General features: G+C 23.7%; 1 long non-coding RNA gene across 2 annotated transcripts in view; it reads left to right on the top strand.

Moving 5' to 3' along the window:
- The window catches only part of LOC136077787 (uncharacterized), a 2040-nt gene extending 1057 nt beyond the window's left edge, over positions 1–983 (top strand). The window contains exons 3-5 of one of the 2 annotated variants that reach the window (XR_010637281.1): positions 1–199; positions 320–492; positions 571–983. The exon at positions 1–199 is cut by the window's left edge and continues 185 nt beyond it. This is a non-coding gene — a long non-coding RNA (uncharacterized LOC136077787). The remainder of the gene's footprint in view (positions 200–319; positions 493–570) is intronic. The other variant, XR_010637282.1, reaches the window with a different exon arrangement.
- The last annotated feature ends 1387 nt before the right edge of the window (positions 984–2370 follow it).

Below are 2370 nucleotides of genomic sequence, written 5' to 3'. Positions count from 1 at the left end.
TGAGTGTATATTAGTCTAATTTATCTTAAAACAGGATATTTGCACTTTAACAAGCAAAAAACTTAAATGAGATGGTTTCGAATCAACCTTTAAAGATTTCTATATTTATAAGCAAAAATCAATTAAGAGAGGATTTACATCCTGGTACAAATGCTAATGAAAATACTTGTGAATACTCGGGCTTCTGGGTCTTTCCAAAGTAATAACTTATTTGCATTTAATTTAAAAGTTTATAATATTTAAAAAGTACAATAGTATATTTGATGAATTATGTTTCTTAATGGTTTTCATAAATTCTCTAAGGGCGTCTCTTATTTAGGTTGAAGTAGATGGCTCTAAAAAACAATTTGAAAAAAAGAATGAAGGGTCGATTCCGTTTAAATGTACATACACAAACAATTCTGATCAATAAGGAAAAAATCAATTTTACTCTTCCATCGAATCATCACTCTGGTTTTTTCAAACAGCATTTTTTATAGTGCATTTATTTAGGTACAATACAAAACAATAGACTAAGATAGTCATTTATTTTGTTATTTATTATAAAACTTGTTTTTTTTTTTAAAATAGATTAAGGCGAATCATTAAAAACCATTACCAATACAGATCGACCAAAAAATCAGACAAACGAAACCTCTCCCATGGATGATGCTATGTTTTAGCGTTAAATGATTGACACACCATTACATAAAAAGAAATTTGGACTACTGCAATAGTTTTTAGATAAAGATTTGAGTGAAATTAAATTTGAACAGGTTACCTCAATTGAAGAATTAGTAAAGTTCGAGACCCGACTTTTAAGAAAAATTAAAATAAACATTCGATGCTACTGGAATTGTTTGTAAAAATACGAAAGCGTATTGTTATACGATTTTAGATTTTATATTGACGGAAGAGGCGATCAATCGAAATTAAATATTATGTATGGTACCATGTGCCAAGCGTCTTTTATTAGCTTATTTTTAATGAATTGGTTTTTTATTTCTTTGTTTATTTTTTCTTCATAGTATTATTGTAAATTAATTTACCTTAAAAAACAAAAATAAAACAACAAAATTGTCGTAAATATAATGTAGTATATATAAAAAAAGGTTTACATGTTTAAAGTTATAAACGTGTCTAACAAAACCTACGTAATTTTGGTTTATCATTAAACCGTGCTGAACAGCTGTTAGTTCAGGCATAAGTTTGGAAAACTTATGCCTGAACTAACTAAAGGCATTAAATAAAGTTTCCGTTTGGAAACTTTATTTAATGCCATAAGTCCGTTTTAAACTATAAAAAACACGAATTTAAAACCTCTTAAAACACGAGTTTTTAACCTCAAAAACACGTATTTAAAACATAAAAAAACTCGTCTTAGAAACCTTAGAAAACCCGTGTAAAACCCCAGTTAAACTTCCCGTGAAATCCACGTGGTTTTGGTTTACGCCTGGATCGTAACAAACACGTGTTTATACGGGTTTTAATTCCGAGATTAAAACCAGATGTGCCGTCTGTGTATATATATGTATATATATATATGTATAAATACATTTATAAACAAATATATATGTTTATATGTATATATATATATACATATACATATACATATATATATATACATATATATATATATATATATATATATATACACACACATATATTAACATATATATATATATATATATATATATATATATATATATATATATAATGTATGTATATATATGTATATATATACATATATATATACATATATATATATATATATATATTTATATATATGTATATATAAAATATATATATGCATATATATACATATATATGTATATATATAAAATGTATATACATCTTATATATATATATATTCATAATTACATGCATTATTACATAATATTAAAATAAAAAAAACATATATCAAAGGTATGTGATAAATAATAAATGTTAGAATTAAATATACAAAACCAACTCTAAAATTAAGACTAGAAATATAAACATTTTAAACACATATATAAAATGTATATATTTCTTTTATATATATTCATAAATTTACCCATATATACATGCATAAATACATATTATTAAAATAAATAAAAATATATGATAAAGAATAAATGTTAGAATTAAATATATAACACCAACTCCATAACTAGGACTTAATACTTTTCCTATTAAAATTGGAAGTTTTTCAAAAGGATGGAAATAAGGCTTTTTATCCAAACGTGTTTTTATACAAAAAAAAACATAATAATGCATACTTTCACTATTGGTCGAAGATTTTATACTGTATAATTTGCTTGATAATTTGGGTAAGGTGTTTAAAGTTTTTTAAATAAATAAAATTGAGTCTGTTAACAGACTAAATTTAGTCTGGCTTATTATGTTTTA

Source organism: Hydra vulgaris, chromosome 03, assembly GCF_038396675.1.
Source record: "Hydra vulgaris chromosome 03, alternate assembly HydraT2T_AEP".
NCBI lineage: Eukaryota > Metazoa > Cnidaria > Hydrozoa > Anthoathecata > Hydridae > Hydra > Hydra vulgaris.
Note: the sequence above shows the minus strand (reverse complement) of the source record. Positions and strands in the feature narration are given on the sequence as shown.